The 18281-nt window shown below is 44.4% G+C and overlaps 1 pseudogene; it reads left to right on the forward strand.

The window, feature by feature from the left end:
* Positions 1-7346: 7346 nt before the first annotated feature.
* On the forward strand, positions 7347-17815 carry LOC127918900 (bcl-2/adenovirus E1B 19 kDa-interacting protein 2-like protein; annotated as a pseudogene).
* The last annotated feature ends 466 nt before the right edge of the window (positions 17816-18281 follow it).

The following is an 18281-nucleotide window of genomic DNA, read 5'->3' on the forward strand; positions in this document are numbered from 1 at the left end:
GCTCACTAACCTGTATAACAGCTGATGGCCAGAGTTCTCGCAACAGGATTCAGACCAGTCAGAACAGATTGTTTATGACTGTGCAGGGTGCTGAGCCCGGCACAACATTGATCCGCTTTCGGGATGAGGACTGGGAGGCACACTGTTCCCAATCCAGAGGAGTAAACAATCCACTGGCAATCATATTGAGATGATGGAAAATGCATTGAAAATATTAGTGACACCCGTGCGGTTACGTTAGTGACACCTCGCTTTACGTTAGTGACACCGTTTCATGCCAGTGACACCCGCGGCTTTACGTTAGTGACACCCGTGTGCTTTTTACGCTAGTGACACCCGTTTTTACGTTAGTGACACCCGTTTTTACGTTAGTGACACCCGCGCTTTACGCAGTGACACCGCGTTTTTACGTTGGTGACACCCGTGCTTTACGTTAGTGACACCGTGCTTTACGTTAGTGACACCTGTGCTTTATATGGGGGAGGGGGTTCCCCAGTGGCGTAGTGTCCAAGGCACTGCATCTCAGTGCTAGAGGCCACTACATACCCTGGTTTGATTCCTGGCTGTATCACAACTGGTCGTTGGGAGTCCCGTAGGGCGCACAATTGTCCCAACGTCGTCCAGGTTAAGGTTTGGCCGGGTAGGCCGATATTGTAATAAGAATTTGTTCTTAAATGACTTGCCTAGTTAAATAAAGGTTAAATAAAAAAATATTAGTGACACCGATGCTTTCATCCTTGAATGGGAATAATTTATTTGGGAACTCTGTTAATGGAAAAATACTCCCAGTTGTTATGTTTTCCGGAAATAGATTTTGCTGTCTCTCTCTTCTCCCCAAGAGTGTGTGCAGCCTAGACTAATGTGTATATGGACATTTTTGTGATAGATGCCTAAACCAATATGTGGCCCCACTTTATTTGGATAGTCCAGCTGTAGAACTATCTGTTGATAAGCAACTGCTTACTAAGCTTAGGTAAGGGTTAATAGTTAGTTGGGGTTAGGTCAGAGTTAAGTTTATGATTTGGTTAAGGTTGGCGTTTAGTACATAGTTAGTTGAAATGTGATAGTCTGTAGAGCATCTACAAATGGACTGTCCAAATGAAGTGTTACTCTGCATGATATGCAGTGTTGATTTGACATCATTGATAAGCAGTTTGATGTTGAAGTAAAGTGTTTGTGTTGAATAGTTATTGCTAGAGATAGCTAGACATTATTCCTTGACGGTTTTATTGATAATAAATCAGTTCTGAATGTTCTTCTGATTCAAAACACCATTATAATACTGATTTTTCCCCAAATGAAAGATTTTGTATACTGCAAATGTATGTAAACAATTTATTTAACAATTATCTGATTATATGCAATTGTATCGCACGAAGATACAGTAACTTCCGTTGGATTGTGTTAAAACACTTGGTACCAATGATATTTCTGATGTTATTTTGAATATAATACTTTGATCTCTTATCTGAAACTAGGACTCCCCAGAACCAAGGTACTTCCAGGCCTGATGTAGTCTAGTTAAATAACTGTTTATTTCATAAAATGCTCTAAACTGATGAGAACAGTGTTTGAGATGTAGCCATAATCTGCACTGAAAGGTAGAGTAGATTTCAGTCAAGGTTATAGACCATTAGCAGATGTTATGAAGGACAATCAAGTGAAAAATGTCAGTTTGACCTTTTTAATAATTTGGAAATGTAATGGTTTCACCTGAAATGTTTGAAAAGAATTTAATAGTATTAAAGTTTCTTATCCTGTTTTGTCCATGTTATTTCAACTCAGTAGTTGTGATGTTGGGACCATGGAAGTTCCTCCCAGTGTGGGATCTACTGTCTACCTTCCTCTAGAGTTTGGCCGTATCCAAATGTTCATACCGTTTCTGTAGCACACTGGGGTTTATGTTGTACCGGAAGTGCTCACTTATTCTTTACGCACAAAATAAATTAGGCGACAGGGTTCTTGATCCAGGAGTGCATTGAATGTTTCTATTGTAACCAAGAAGCTTGATCTTGACATCTAGCCACTTAGCAAGTTAGCAAACCAAATGCATAGCTGGAGCCCTGATCTGATATCATGTATTTCTTATAGTTATACTTAAGTTTCAACGCGGCAGGCCCTGCGAGGCGCCAGGCCCTAACCCAAATAATGGTATTGAAAATCATGCCGTTGGTATTTTCTAAATACCCTGGTATAAAAGGAATATCGCCCAAGCCTACCTCCCTATTGTCCTTAACTCCTCCCTGACTGGGAGAACTGAGGCACATTCAATGGATGCAATGTTTAGAACGCTGCAGATAGAAATGAAATGTATAGACTGGACAAGCCTCCATTATGCAGAGTGCAAATGTTTCTGTTTATTCTATGCAGTGCATTTCTATCTGCGAGGCTCTAGCTAAACATGTTTCAATCTGCCGACTAAGGACCATAGCTGCCAAAGGTGAGCTTAGCCTTAGGCAATAGGGAAGCAACCACAACAGGTCCTGCTGAAATGCAGAAAAACCTGTAGGGACAGGAAGAGGGTGAATTCACTGACATACAAACACACCCACCCACATCAACAGACTTCCTCATGAGAAAGGCAGATGAGCCAGCAGGCTGTCTTGTTTTGCAAGAAACACTAGTTCCTGGAGGTACCCATTCAGTGCTGAAATAATCATCTGATCTCACTCACAGGGTGGATGATATGGGGACCTATACAGAGCAGGGGGACCAGTACATGCTAAATGGGTAAGTGATTAAACCACTTTGCCAGTTTATTCTGTGGAAACCCATAGTTTCACAACCAGTGTGTGTAGCAAATGTGAAGTGACGCTCATAGCGGTGTGGGTTTCCTGAAACAAAAACAGTGGTGTCATTGTTTCACCTCATTTCAATTGCTAAGGGGAAAGATGGGAGGGATTTCAATTGCTAGAGGGAAAGATGGAGTGGATTTCAATTGTTAGATGGGGAAATAGAGGGAAAGATGGATTTCAATTGTTAGAGGGAAAGATGGAGTGGATTTCCAATTGCTAGAGGGAAATATGGAGTGGATTTCAATTGTTAGAGGGAAAGATGGAGTGGATTTCAATTGCTAGAGGGAAAGATGGAGTGGATTTCAATTGTTAGAGGGAAAGATGGAGTGGATTTCAATTGTTAGAGGGAAAGATGGAGGATTTCAATTGTTAGAGGGAAAGATGGTGGATTTCACCTGTTAGAGGGAAAGATGGAGTGGATTTCAATTGTTAGAGGGAAAGATGGAGTGGATTTCAATTGTTAGAGGGAAAGATGGAGTGGATTTCAATTGTTAGAGGAAAGATGGAGGATTTCAATTGTTAGAGGGAAAGATTGAGTGGATTTCAATTGTTAGAGAGGGAAAGATGAGTGATTTCAATTGCTAGAGGAAAGATGGAGTTTGAAGTGTGAGTGTTGTATCTATCCATTTACACCCCTCTAGACTCCATGTCATATGACCTACTCTCTGAACAATGGACAGGGGTTAACAAAAGGAGAAATGGGAAGTCAAGTCACTCTGACACTAACCAGGCCAGTAGTGACGATAAAGATGCCATCCGTCCTGGGAGTCTCTGCTCTAATGACTTCCTCAATGCTGAATCGCTGGCTTTGCAAAGCTGACAAAGCGTTGATTCATGCATGTGCTTAGTAATTGCAAAGTTAGTTTTATAACTAAGATTTACATGGACTAAAGGGCAACTTCCACCGCTGGATTTTGTGAGCTGTTGACAAGATTCACGAACAGTGTCTGGGGGTGATGTAATAATGCCCCTAGATATACTTTGATTTAGGCCTATAATTAATATACTGGTAATTGGAAAGAAACATACTGATCTTAGTCCTGTCTGATACTTGTACTGCGAGGTACAGAAAGACAGCCACTGTATCTCTGATGTCATTAGTTGCCTCCGAATTCCTTCCATATCCCTTCTGTATATTGTCATCAATCTATCTGCTGGAGGTGGATAGATTGGAGTTGAGGTATAGATAGATTATTGGCGTTAAAGAGGCATTTTTTCCCGTTGCTTTTTTGAAGTAGGCTACATACCGGCTAAACGGGAGGAAATGAGATGGTTGCTCAGCGTAACTCCATATTTGGTGATCAAGGAACATATTTTGACATAATGCTGGCGGAAGGGAGTTTTGAATCTGGGGTTTTTCTTTGCGTTAGGTTAATCCCTGCTATCTACTCCTGTCCTCTTATAGGCAGAGGCTTCAATAATCCTTCCTCTACAGGCCGTGGCCATTACAATATCAGGTTTCCTAAACACAGAGTAGGCATGCTTCATCGGGAACAATGCAAGAGCACAGAGGTTGTCTTCCCTTCCCACCACGAGCAGCTATTAACATATTGTTTTACACGTCTACAGGTAACTGCCAAAATACACAAAACGTGCAAGTTCAATATTGCGTTGGGCCAGAACAGCTTCAATGCGCCGTGGCAAAGATTCTTCAAGTGTCTGGAACGCTATTGAAGGATACGAGACATTGCATAATTTGGTTTTTGTAGATGGTGGGAAACGCTGTCTCACGAGCCGCTCAGAATCTCCCTTAAGTGTTCAATTGAGTTGAGATCTGTTCACTGGTTGGTTGCAACACAGAACACATACACACCCTTAAAACCCCTATATTCTAATCTCACAAGATGTTCAGGTGTTCAGTGCCACAACGATCACGTCATAACGGGACGCCCACATTTTAAATAATTAAATAGATAATGAGTTTATACTCAGACCACATCTCACAAACCAACCTTACTGTCACGAGTTCAGCTGGGTTGACTCATTAAACCATAGACATACAGGCTCTCGAGAGGGACCTATTGATGTGTCATTCTCGTTTTAAAAAATCAGGAGAAGGCCAACCGTTTTTTGTAATGATAGTTGAGTAAACAGGAACTGTTATTGTTGCTGAAATGTGTTTCCTTTCAGTGTGGTAAGAGTTTGAGGCTGCTGCATTGAGATACTCAACTATTTATCTACGAATCTGCTCTGTTTTGATGTGTTTACAAGTTGCGACGAGTGATAGATCAGAAAGTTCTCACTCACTCAGGTGTGGTGAACGTGTCACCAGCCGAGCACGTACAAAGCCTCTGATTGGCTAAGCTAATGTATTGTTTGCTGTGGTTGGGTCGTCAAGAACACTGCACTTGTGCGAACGTCGGAGTGTTTACAATTGACGACTTTTAATTGACTTATCTTCTTGATAAACATTTTTAACGTTTTTTTACTCATCTTTAATCATGATGTCTGCATGAGTGCGCGTTTATACAGAGGAAAGGGTGAAAGGTAGGCTATGCTCAGTCGCTTTGTGTATCGGCGTGTCTCTTTATTTACAAAGGCATTGTGTAACTACAGTAGAACTAGGTTGTTGGAGACGGGGAAACTGATGTGGAAGCAATGTATAATCCAGTTGACGGCTTGAACACAGTTGTGCAAAGTTAGTTTACAACATGTTAATACTGTGCAATGACACTAACAGTGCTTAAAGTATATGGATAAACTTACTGTAGTTTCATGATTCTTCATTTTATAATTATTTTTTCTTTGCCAATTTATTGGTGCACCTAGCATTTGCTTATCACTCTGTTTTAATTTCTAAGTGACAGCTGGTGGTCTTCTAAACCAAGACTATTCCCCTTTATGACAGTTTACAAATGAGTCATTTGTATGTCTTTTCAGTGTGATGCTATATGAACGTCATTATTTTAAAAGCCCTTATTTCCTTTTACGGTGCGTAAAGTCTAATTCATATGACAGGTGAGCACTAATGAAACGTTAACACAATATAGGAAGTTAGCAGACATACTGTACATATGTTCCAAGGGCATTGTGCATGCAGCTGGTGGGTCTAAGGGTGTGTTGGCCACTTTGTGAACCACTCTTCCATGGAGTACTGGAGGCACAGTCACAGAGGGTGCTGTTTGACTCTTGCAGTGGTCCTGAAACCTTGTCAAGTGTGTCCACTGGCAGAGGCAGTCTAGACCAATGACAGCCAGAGGACACACATGAGGCAGTCTAGACCAAATGACAGCCAGAGGACACACATGGAGTAAGACAAGTTGCAAGCCTACATTGTTCGCTTTCTCTCTCGCTCTTCTGCACTTGGACGTGATTGTGTCTGTACTCTCTGAGCACTGGAGTGAGGTGAGGGAGAACTTGAAGACTCTTCTCAGTGTGTGGGGGCGGGTGCTTGTTTGCAAGGTGTATCTTGACTGTGCTAAGGGCTCGGCAAGTAAGAGTGGCTTGTCTGTTAAATGAACAAAACAATGCTATGCCGTTGTCCAGCCATTGGCTTCTATGCAAGCGGCCCTGCTGAGGTTACTGCCTTTTAGAACATTGTGTTCCACAGTATAATATAACCAGTTTATTTTACAGTTTCAATAAATTAATCTTAAATAGTACTAATGGTTATGATAAATTAGGTATTGTTTCACACTGGTGGCATATAGATAAATGCACATTATGTGTGTACAAGAACAATCAAAAATGTCAAATGCCCATCCCTATAATCCTGTTTCTGCCAACACAATGCCTGCAGTACCACAGTCAGCCTTGAACTTCCTGGTTTCAATGATGAGGCAGTCGTTCTCCCTGGTAACCAATGAACATATTGCAATGATTCGACATTGTGATTCATGCGTAATGTTTGACAGGCACTTTACAAAGACTTTATTAATTTGGTATCATCACATTAAAAACATGGTACATGCATTTGGGCAGTGGCCTTCTTCAGAGTGTCTGTCAGACTGTGTCTTATTTGAGCTCTTAAGGACTATAGACGGTTGTTGAATCTTTTGATTATTACAACATGTACAGCAAGACTATTGAATGTACTGTGACATGCTGTCTGTTCTGTAGGAGTCCAGAGGGGGCGAAGGCTGCTTTTCCTACATCCAGGACATGGAGCTGAGGGAGGAATGGCAGGATGAGGAGTTCCCCCAGGTCAGAGACAAACCTAATCCTGACCTTTAACCTTACCCCCTGACCTCATGAACTGTAAACCCCAGCCTGTTCACGATGACAATCTTAAATGATATTTTAGGTCCCTGCAAAGAATGCTTTTTGGTTATGACCGGGTAAGAAAGCAGTACTAAGCTTTTTGGTTATGTCCGGTAAGAAAGCAGTACTAAGCTTTTTGGTTATGACCGGGTAAGAAAGCAGTACTAAGCTTTTGGTTATGACCGGTAAAGAAAGCAGTACTAAGCTTTTTTGGTTATGAAAGCAGTAAGCTTTTGGTTATGACCGGTAAGAAAGCAGTACTAAGCTTTTTGGTTATGACCGGTAAGAAAGCAGTACTAAGCTTTTTGGTTATGATGACCGGGTAAGAAAGCAGTACTAAGCTTTTTGGTTATGTCCGGTAAGAAAGCAGTACTAAGCTTTTGGTTATGACCGGGTAAGAAAGCAGTACTAAGCTTTTGGTTATGACCGCAAGAAAGCAGTACTAAGCTTTTGGTTTGACCGGGTAAGAAAGCAGTACTAAGCTTTTTTGGTTATGACTGGGTAAGAAGGCAGTACTAAGCTTTTTGTTATGATCGGGTAAGAAAGCAGTACTAAGCTTTTTCAACTATTTTATATTCCCCCTAGACCTCTTCCTGAAGATTCCCATAGTCCTGAGACCCAAGGAGAAAATGCAGAGAGACCAGGTATATCCCTAATACCATATGCCTGCAAAGGCCTAATTCCAAAAGTACTGCACCATATCCCACAATCCCTTTTGTGTGCTACTCCCCAGCTCCACCCACCAGCCTGGCCCTGTCAGAAAACCCCATAAGGAAGAAGCGTCTGGTGGCGCCACCCTCAGCCTGACCCTGTCCCATTACCGACTCAGCGGACCGCAGTGTGAAGTCAGGGGACACCGGGGTACTCTGCCGCCGCCCTCTCACCCGACGAAGATGACACGGAGCTGGACATCAACCTGGAGGCCCTGGAGACGCCTCGGGACAGCGAGTCCTGCAACTTCCCTGACAGCATGCACGAACTGAAGTGGGAGGGTGAGAGAAGAAACAAGAACTGGAGTGGGAGGGTGAGAGGGGAGACAAGAACTGGAGTGGGAGGGTGAGGAGGAGACAAGAACTGGAGTGGAGGGTGAGAGGGGAGACAAGAACTGGAGTGGGAGGGTGAGAGAGGAGACAAGAACTGGAGTGGGAGGGTGAGAGGGGAGACAATAACTGGAGTAAGAGGGTGAGAGAGGAGACAAGAACTGGAGTGGGAGGGTGAGAGAGGAGACAAGAACTGGAGTGGGAGGGTGAGAGAGGAGACAAGAACTGGAGTGGGAGGGTGAGAGGGGAGACAATAACTGAGTGGGAGGATGAGAGAGGAGACAAGAACTGGAGTGGGAGGGTGAGAGGGAGACAAGAACTGAGTGGGAGGGTGAGAGGGGAGACAAGAACTGGATTGGGAGGGTGAGAGAAGAAACAAGAACTGGAGTGGGAGGGTGAGAGAGGAAACAAGAACTGAGTGGGGTGAGAGGGGAGACAAGAACTGGAGTGGGAGAGATGAGAGAGGAGACAATAACTGGAGTGGAGGGCAGAGAAGAAACAAGAACTGGAGTGGGAGGGTGAGAGGGGAGACAAGAACTGGAGTGGGAGGGTGAGAGAGAGACAAGAACTGAGTGGGAGGGTGAGAGAGGAGACAAGAACTGGAGGGTGAGAGAAGAAACAAGAACTGGAGTGGGAGGTGAGAGGGGAGACAAGAACTGGAGTGGGAGGGTGAGAGGGGAGACAAGAACTGGAGAGGGTGGAGGGGGACAAGAACTGAAGTGAGAGGGTGAGAGGGGAGACAAGAACTGGAGTGGAGGGTGAGAGAGGAGACAAGAACTGGAGTGGAGGGTGAGAGAGGGACAAGAACTGGGAGGGGAGGGTGAGAGGGGAGACAAGAACTGGAGTGGGAGAGAAGAACTGGAGTGGGAGGGTGAGAGGGGAGACAAGAACTGGAGTGGGAGGGTGAGAGGGGAGACAAGAACTGGAGGAGAGAGAGGGGAGACAAGAACTGGAGTGGGAGGTGAGAGGGGGAGACAAGAACTGGAGGGAGAGAGGAGACAAGAACTGGGGGGGAGGGGAGAGAAGACAAGAACTGGAGTGGGAGGGTGAGAGAGGAGACAAGAACTGGAGTGGGAGGGTGAGAGGGAGACAAGAACTGGAGTGGGAGGGTGAGAGGGAGACAAGAACTGGAGTGGGTGAGAGAGGGACAAGAACAGAAGTGGAAGGGTGAGAGAGGAGACAAGAACTGGAGTGGGAGGGTGAAGAGAACTGGAGTGGGAGGGTGAGGAGGGGGAGACAGAACTGGAGTGGGAGGGTGAGAGAGAAGAAACAAGAACTGGAGTGGGAGGGTGAGACAAGAAGGAGGGGAGACAAGAACTGGAGTGGGAGGGTGAGAGACAAGAAGAGGTGGGAGAGACAGAGAAGAAATGAACTGAGTGGGAGGGTGAGCTTGCACAACTGGAGTGGGAAGGGGTGAGAGAGGGGACATGAGAAGAGAAGGGGTGGAAGGTGAGAGAGGAGACAAGAACTGGAGTGAGGGGGTGTGGGGAGAAATGAACTGTAGTGGAGGTCAGAAAACAGAGGGTAGTACAGAGACTGTGGAGAATGAACTGTCGTGGGAGGTGAGAGGGAGAGACTGAGGGGGTGTGGGAGGGTGACAGGGGAGGTCAGAAAACAGAAGTGGAAGGACTGAGGGGGAGAGAAGAACTGTAGTGGGAGGGTGAGAGAGACTGAGGGGGTGTGTAGAATGAACTGGAGTGGAGGTCAGACAAACTGGAAGTAGGGTGAGAGAACTGGGATGGGAGGGTGAATGAACTGGTGGGAGGTCAGACAACAGAGATAGGAGAGCTTGCAGACTGGGGGTGTGGGGTAGAATGAACTGTAGTGGGAGGTCAGAAACAGAGAGTAGGAGAGAGACTGAGGGGGTGTGGGGGGAATGAACTGGTGGAGAGATAGGAGAGAGACTGAGGGGGGTGGGGGTAGAATGAACTGTAGTGGGAGGTCAGAAAACAGAGAGTAGGAGAGAGACTGGGGGTGTGGGGGTAGAATGAACTGTAGTGGGAGGTCAGAAAACAGAGAGTAGGAGAGAGACTGAGGGGGGTGTGGGGTAGAATGAACTGTAGTGGGAGGTCAGAAAACAGAGAGTAGGAGAGAGACTGGGGGGTGTGGGGGGTAGAATGAACTGTAGTGGGAGGTCAGGAAAACAGAGAGTAGGAGAGAGACTGGGGGGTGTGGGGGTAGAATGAACTGTAGGAGGTCAGACAACAGAGTAGGAGAGAGACTGAGGGGGTGTGGGGGTAGAATGAACTGTAGTGGGAGGTCAGAAAACAGAGGGTAGTAGAGAGATAAAGAGAAATTCAATTTGGAACATAGTATTCTTCTATTCCATTCCATTTTATATGTTGAATTCCATTCTGAAATGGAATGGTATGATGCTTGCACAATCTAATCCCACCATTCTTGACCTTCATCTGACCCCTCTGATGACCCTCCAGATGACCTGCCACGGCTGGGCCGGGGGGATGGTGTCTCAGGCACCACGGTGATGGAGCAGGCAGAGATGGGCTCGATGGAGCTAGACCAGGTGGACAACAGGGGCGCCGCTGGAGAAGGTTCTGCGTTGCAGGACAGGAGTACCACGTCAACATGAGTGTCCTGGAGCCATACCTCCAGGTGCTCTCTCACGGAGGTGAGACACAGCTGAAGCTGACTGTCAAGTAGCCACTCTGACCAACCTGTAAAATCAATGCTTCCATAACTGAGTCCAGCTGAGTGCATATGACACAGCATCTGTTGTGTAGCTCACTATATGCATTTGCTGAAAATGACAGGCCTCAGTGAAAGGGAATGATTTTCAGTTGCACTATGTAATTATATCTGATATACCAAACATTAAGAACTGCTCTTTCTTTCCATGACGTAGTCTGACCAGGTGAATCCAGGTGAAAGCTATGATCCCTTATTGATGTCACTTGTTAAATCCACTTCAATCAGTGTAGATGAAGGAGGAGCCAGGTTAAAGTAGGATTTTTCAGCTTGAGACAATTGAGACATGGATTGTATATGTGTGCCATTCAGAAGGTGAATGGGAAAGACAAAAAGATTTAAGTGCCTTTGAACGGGGTATGGCTGTTCCCGAGTGGCACAGCGATCTAAGGCACTGCAGTCCCTGGTTCGAATCCAGGCTGCATCACATCCGGCCGTGAGTGTCCCAGCGTGCCTGGGTTTGGCCGTGGGTAGGTCAGGCTGTCATTTTCACTGGCCTGTCATTTTAAAAACATCTTTAAATATTTGTTGCCAGCCGCACACTGGTTTGTTAACAACGACTGTGTTTTGCCTAGTTAAACCCAAAGGACATCCAACCAACTTCATACAATGGGAAGCATTGAAAATGGGCCAGTGTCCCTGTAAACAACATGGAGTCCTTTAAATTAGTAGGATAGCATTATGAATCAACATGGGCCAATGTCCCATGATGTCAAACAACAACAGAGTTCAAACAGAAACACCGTCCCCATTAGTGTCAAGAACTGGAACAACGTCAACATGCTGTGTTTTTCATTACGGGAGGCTATGAACGCATCACAACAGTTATCTACCAGAGAACACGGAGAACTATGAGTATCCCAGTCAGTGTCACCTCTTGGAGGTCACCAGGTACATAGGGGACGTACCAAAGGACATCCAACCACCTGATGTGGAAGCATCATACAACTGTGGGAAGCATTGAGTCAACATGGGCCAGTGTCCCTGTGGAATGCCTTCGACTCTCTTGTAGAGTCCATCCCCATCTATATATTACTGTATATACCCCCAAAATAATAGTATGGGAGGACGTAATGAGGAGGATTCCTGTCCTATCTTGACTATAAGATTGTATCTATTTTATGAATAGCCTTACTGGGCTCAACAAGTTACCTCATCATGATGTCAAACAACAACAGAGTTCAAACAGAAATACATTTACCTTAAATATTTCAGTATTTTATTGGACCCCATTAGCATGATTACTGAACACTCTAGCAGCTGAACATGTAGGGCTGTGTCTATACTCCCACAGTTGGAACTTGTCATTCTACCACTATGTAATTCTATGTGATCTACATGTGAAATGATTATAATCATGAGGTATGCCTCTGTGTTTCCTAGGTTACCACATTATGATTCAGGGGGAGGCTATGAACAGGGTAGTATAATGATTCACGTTCTCTCCTGTTATCTACCAGAGAACACGGGGAGAACTAATGAGTTCAGGGACAATCTCTACCACAGGTCAGTGTAGACGGACAATCTCTACCACATGGTAGTATAATGATTCAGGTCTCAATGAAAGATGACAATCAAAGTAGTTTTAGTTTGTTTTTACCACAGGGTAGTGTGATTCAGGCTGCAGGTACATAGTGGGGACGCTCTACCTGATGGTGTCAGAAGGCTGAGGATGTCTATGGTGTATAATGATTCAGCATGGCTCCCAGGTAATAAGATGCAGGCCATCAAATCTCTACCACAGGGTAGTTATATTCCATTGACAGAAGGTAGTAGTAATGATTCCTGTGAGGATCTCTACCACATGGGCAGTATAAGGTTCCCTCTGCTGATCTGTACCACAGGGTAGATGATTCAGAGGAGGGGGAGGCTGTGAGTGGCCACATGGTTCTCTGTATAGATTCAGGGCTGTGGTCCAGGTATTGGACAGAATGGGAGGACTCTAATGGGAGGGCTCTTATTCCTGTCCTATCTCAGGGTAGTATAATGGCTTCTCCTCCCCCGACGTGTGGAATATCACAGGAATGTATAATGATTCAGGGCTGTGAGGATACCACAGGGTAGTATAATGATTCAGGGCTGTGAGGATCTCTACCACATGGTAGTATAATGATTCAGGGCTGTGAGGATCTCTACCACAGGGTAGTATAATGATTCAGGGCTGTGAGGATCTCTACCACAGGGTAGTATAATGATTCAGGGCTGTGAGGATCTCTACCACAGGGTAGTGTAATGATTCAGGGCTGTGAGGATCTCTACCACAGGGTAGTATATGATTCAGGGCTGTGAGGCAGGGTAGTATAATGATTCAGGGCTGTGAGGATCTCTACCACAGGGTAGTAATGCTTCAGGGCTGTGAGGATCTCTACCACAGGGTAGTATAATGATTCAGGGCTGTGAGGATCTCTACCACAGGGTAGTATAATGATTCAGGGCTGTGAGATCTCTACCACAGGGTAGTATAATGATTCAGGGCTGTGAGGATCTCTACCACAGGGTAGTGTAATGATTCAGGGCTGTGAGGATCTCTACCACAGGGTAGTATAATGATTCAGGGCTGAGGATCTCTACCACAGGGTAGTGGAGGGCTGTGAGGATCTCTACCAGGGTAGTGTAATGATTCAGGGATCTCTACCACAGGGTAGTATAATGATTCAGGGCTGTGAGGATCTCTACCACAGGGCTGTGAGGATCTCTACCACATGGTAGTATAATGATTCAGGGCTGTGAGGATCTCTACCACAGGGGTAGTATAATGATTCAGGGCTGTGAGGATCTCTACCACAGGGTAGTATAATGATTCAGGGCTGTGAGGATCTCTACCACAGGGAAGTATAATGATTCAGTGAGGATCTCTACCACATGGTAATATAATGATTCAGGGCTGTGAGGATCTCTACCACATGGTAGTATAATGATTCAGGGCTGTGAGGATCTCTACCACAGGGTAGTGTAATGATTCAGGGCTGTGAGGATCTCTACCACAGGGTAGTGTAATGATTCAGGGCTGTGAGGATCTCTACCACATGGTAGTATAATGATTCAGAGGATCTCTACCACAGGGTAGTGTAATGATTCAGGGCTGTGAGGATCTCTACCACAGGGTAGTGTAATGATTCAGGGCTGTGAGGATCTCTACCACATGGTAGTATAATTCAGGGCTGTGAGGATCTCTACCACATGGTAGTGTAATGATTCAGGGCTGTGAGGATCTCTACCACAGGGTAGTATAATGATTCAGGGCTGTGAGGATCTCTACCACAGGGTAGTATAATGATTCAGGGCTGTGAGGATCTCTACCACAGGGTAGTATAATGATTCAGGGCTGTGAGGATCTCTACCACAGGTAGTATAATGATTCAGGGCTGTGAGGATCTCTACCACAGGGAAGTGCCCCTCCGGACATTCCTCAGATAACCCTCTGATCCCTGACTGTGTGCGTGTGCCAAATCAAAATCAAATTGTATTCGTCACGTACACAGTTTCCAGCAGGTATAAAAGGTGCAGTGAAATGCTTGTGTGCTGGCTCTCTCAACATCGCAGTACAATTATCAATATCAATAATACAAAGTCCAATCAAAAATAAGTATACTAAAGTATATCCACGTGTCGGTATATTTGCCATTTGTCTCATACTGTATCTGTGCTGTTGGTTCTACTGTAATGTGGTCGTCCTTATCATTGAGATGTTTCCATAGCCCTTATAAAGGCAGCTCAGTGCTCAGTCTCTGCATGCCTGGCCACTGGCCACACTCCACAGCATAACGTTCCCATACATAAACCACCACATTCACTGTGCATACCACAGTGGCCTCCCAAACATCAGGTCGACCATCATCTTGCTCTAATATACCTTAGGGTGTGGTTTCCCAAACCCGGGTGCACGTTGTGGTTGTTGACATAGCACTACACAGCTGATTCAAATAAACTACTCATCACCAAGCTTTGATTATCTGAATCAGCTGTGTAGTGTAAGGGCAAAAACCCAAACGTTCTCCCAGGGGGCAGGATCAAGTTTGGGAAACCCTGCCTTAGGGAATTATAGTGCCAAAGGTACAGATGTAGGATCTTAATTTGAGCCAGTTTGCTACAATACAAACATAATCTTGAAGCAACCGGAAATGTGAATTATTATGTGGATTTTAATTGATGGACATTTGTGTAAGGGTTGATATATTTTTCGTAAGGGAAAATCAAGTCAACACGTCAGAAGCCTTTTTAAACCTCAAATACACTACGTAAAAAATGTCCTGCATTGCAGGAACGTTATCCTGCAAAAGAGTGATCCAATTTAGATCCTACATCTGTAGCATGTCTTCTGGTGAACTTGGACGAGACCAGACCTATTTCCAGACACTGGTGTCTTTGAGAAAACCAGCCCTCAGACGTTACCTCACGCGCTCAATTTGGAGGCAAATACGGTTGCTATGCGACCGTGAGCTTTGAGTCATATCATCAGAATCAGGTCTCAACGCTGTATATCATGGCACTCTTCCCAGGGCATTAAGAGGAGAACTACACATAGGATGAACATTCTTATTGTATTCAACTAAGGTTGGTGTTTACTGAGGCGTCTAAGTGTATGATTTTCTTCACGTGACTCAGAGAAACAGACGTTGATGTCAGGTTTCTTCCCAGGGGATTGTTTATGAAATCAGACATTCGCCGTGTTCGCTGAGAATCTGCCTCAGGCACTATGTTACTCATATCATGTGGTTGTTTCTGCCTACGTATTTGACACGTATTGTAACTCGCCCTGAATAATGTGGATTAAATGAGTCATGTAAATGTAATGCCTGTGGAGTCATGGTGATGGTTCTCCTGGCAGGTTGAGGAAGGATCTGAAGGGGCTCTTTGTGGTCCACCCTGCCTGGTACATCAAAGCACTCATCACTGTCATCAGGCCTTTCATCAGGTGAGCAGAACCATTAAAGTCATATTTCATTTGAACCACATCAGTCCTCAGATGATTCAACGAGTCACACTGATTCAGTGAGTCCCACTCCATCTGTTGTGAAGATCCAGCTGCAGCATATGCCTTGACCATGCTGATGTTCTCTCAAACCTCTGACCTCTCTGTGCCCTCCACAGTGAGAAGTTCAGCCGGAAGATCCGCTTCATTCACAGCCTGCAGGAGCTGTCTGAGTACATCCCCATGGAACGCCTGCAGATTCCCGACAGTATCCGAGAGTGAGTGATTGGGTTCTCGAGAGCTATATTAGCCTGGAAGTTATTACAATTTTACTTTTACGTTGTAGGATAATTATTCCCGTAGTAAAAGTGCTTTTTTCTCTAGGTATGATGCGAGGATGAACGGGTGAGGGACATATCGCGGGAAGCCAAAGAGAGGACATTGAGAGTGGATAGGCGAAGGAGGGGAAGACAGCAGATGACTGGGAACTATGGGCTGAATTACCATCAAAGTTCAAAAGTTAACTAGCCCAAATGTCACCCTGCAGGTATGCTTGGACGTGCAGCACTTTTGTTGTACAGAAAATTAAAGACTTTTAGTGTGTACAGACACACCTTTAATTTATTCATCGTTGAATGTAATGTCACTAAAGAAGTTCACTTAACCATGCCCCTGGCTTTGCAACAGTTTCAGAACTGCCCCTATTTTGTGGTACTTGAATGCAACCCTATCATATGTATTGATGCCAGAGTGATTTGTGGGACCTGTCGTCAAGGAGCAACCTACAGTCAGTTTGAACACAACACTTAGATGAAAGGTCCAGATGGTTCTGTTACAGTTACCTTCACTGGAGCTCACATTGACATTTACTGCTGCTTTATCTGTAAGGGCTTACTGCACTCTAGTGCCAAGTACAACACTTTGGGATGTCACCTTTTAATGTTTACTCAAATGTGATTGATGCACAACAAATACTTTAGGTTAAGATGGAGACAAAGTCTATTTAATAAAATAAATCTGAATTTACATCATGACATAAATTCTGACGTATTTGACTGTATTATTCTGACCTTGTAAACCTAAGCCTTTTTATAGCCTACCCTCAGAGCAAATATTTATGGAAGAGAACTCTTGAACAACCTGTACTTTTAGAATTGTCATTTTCTAACCATACTTTCTATAGCTGAATGATCTTCTCACTTTAAGACATTTGTTTTAGAGCACTGCTTACCACGTGTGTAAGGGCTTTTACACTATTTTAAAGGAAGGGGTGTCACCATGGAAACGCTGCAGGCATTCAGGAAATGGCAGCCACAGGAAGTGAGGTAGCTATGGAAGAAGAATACTGCTGCCTGCATTTACTGTAACTCGTACACAGGAACAGTGACATGTCCATTAATTAGGGATGATGAAGAATATTCATCTGAAAATGAGAAACATTTTTCTGAAAAAGGGAGATATTGAATGTGTTGTTTTGTTAGTCCTTTATGCTGATTGAAAAACATGAGCTGGCGCACACCCAGAACATGTTTGTGTGGAGGTGCAGACGAACAACAACAAAAAAATGATAAGCTATCAAAATAAAGTCGCACACACTCCATATATAAACTCCCAGTAATTTATTGGGTATTTACCAACGTTTCAGCATCACTGTGCCTTCTTCAGGGTAATGTCATGAGTACTTCAAACAGGTTATGTAGACAAACAGTGCAATTAGTGCAACCAATGACAATTCTACCACAGGAAATTGTGGGTTTTTCAATGTTACTGCTACTGAATTTATAACACCATATTGGGTATGTTTTTAAATCTACAGAAGTCCTCAAAAGACTCATTTAAAAAACTGGTGGTAGTTAACAGATCTTAAATACACGAGACGATGATGCATTCAGTATTAAATCAGATTAGTATTCAGTAAGATTATATGGTGGTGGTTGGTATCGCTCATGTCAGCTGGGTGTTCTGAAATACTCTGAATTGTGTTGCATTGTGGAGGAGGAAACTGAATGGCCTCAGATAGATATGGTGTCCTTCGTTAACACGACTGGAGTCTGACTGCTTGTTTTTCAGGGATTATTTTGTACCCCTCTGCATTCACATCTTTGTCCCAGTGGTCTGTCTGCTTGCCAGTTGTTCATGTAAATAAAGTTGTCATCATGGGACTTGTCTTTGGGCTTTTTTTTTTTTTGAAGAAACTTAAGTGAATATGGAATCATTCATCTTCTGGTATCAAATTAAGACTGCTGGTTATTCTGAGAAGAGCTAGGACTGGAGTTATAGGTGATGATACAAAGTACATCTAGTGAATATTACTATTCAAAAACACTAGACACCCCATAGCCTTCGCACGTCTTCTACTAAACACCCCGTAGACTTCGCACGTCTTCTACTAAACACCCCGTAGACTTCGCACGTCCTCTACTAAACACCCCGTAGACTTCACACGTCTTCTACTAAACACCCCGTAGACTTCGCACGTCCTCTACTAAACACCCCGTAGACTTCACACGTCTTCTACTAAACACCCCATAGCCTTCGCACGTCTTCTACTAAACACCCCGTAGACTTCGCACGTCTTCTACTAAACACCCCGTAGACTTCGCACGTCTTCTACTAAACACCCCGTAG

This window comes from Oncorhynchus keta, unplaced genomic scaffold (genome assembly GCF_023373465.1).
Source record: "Oncorhynchus keta strain PuntledgeMale-10-30-2019 unplaced genomic scaffold, Oket_V2 Un_contig_1522_pilon_pilon, whole genome shotgun sequence".
Taxonomy (NCBI): Eukaryota; Metazoa; Chordata; class Actinopteri; order Salmoniformes; family Salmonidae; genus Oncorhynchus; species Oncorhynchus keta.